The 794-nt window shown below is 40.2% G+C and overlaps 1 non-coding gene across 1 annotated transcript; it reads right to left on the bottom strand.

The window, feature by feature from the left end:
* Positions 1-287: 287 nt before the first annotated feature.
* On the bottom strand, positions 288-395 carry LOC112700550 (small nucleolar RNA R71). The gene has a single exon (XR_003153456.1). It is a non-coding gene; the product is annotated as a small nucleolar RNA R71 (small nucleolar RNA).
* Positions 396-794: the final 399 nt, after the last annotated feature.

Raw genomic sequence — 794 nt, forward strand, 5'->3', positions numbered from 1 at the left:
ACTTTGAGCTTAAGCCTCAATTAGTTTCTCTAATGCAACAGAATTGCAAGTTCCATGGACTTCCATTGGAAGATCCTCATCAGTTTTTAGCTGAATTCTTGCAAATCTGTGACACTGTTAAGACTAATGGGGTTGACCCTGAGGTCTACAGACTTATGCTATTCCCTTTTGCTGTAAGAGACAGAGCTAGAACATGGTTGGATTCTCAACCTAAAGAAAGCCTGGACTCTTGGGAAAAGCTAGTCAATGCCTTCTTGGCAAAGTTCTTTCCACCTCAAAAATTGAGTAAGCTTAGAGTGGAAGTCCAAACCTTCAGACAGAAGGAAGGAGAATCCCTCTATGAAGCTTGGGAAAGATACAAACAATTGATCAGAAAGTGTCCCACTGATATGCTTTCTGAATGGAGCATCATAGGTATTTTCTATGATGGTCTCTCTGAACTGTCCAAGATGTCTTTGGATAGCTCTTCTGGAGGATCTCTTCATCTGAAGAAGACGCCTACTGAAGCTCAAGAACTGATTGAAATGGTTGCAAATAACCAATTCATATACACTTTTGAAAGAAATCCTGTGAACAATGGGACTAGTCAGAAGAAAGGAGTTCTTGAGATTGATACTCTGAATGCCATATTGGCTCAGAACAAAATATTGACCCAACAAGTCAATATGATTTCTCAAAGTCTGTCTGGAATGCAAAATGCACCAAGCAGTACTAAGGAAGCTTCATCTGAGGAAGAAGCTTATGATCCTGAGAACCCTTCAATAGAAGAGGTGATTTACATGGGAGAACCCTAT

This window comes from Arachis hypogaea, chromosome 6 (assembly GCF_003086295.3).
Source record: "Arachis hypogaea cultivar Tifrunner chromosome 6, arahy.Tifrunner.gnm2.J5K5, whole genome shotgun sequence".
Classification (NCBI taxonomy): domain Eukaryota; kingdom Viridiplantae; phylum Streptophyta; class Magnoliopsida; order Fabales; family Fabaceae; genus Arachis; species Arachis hypogaea.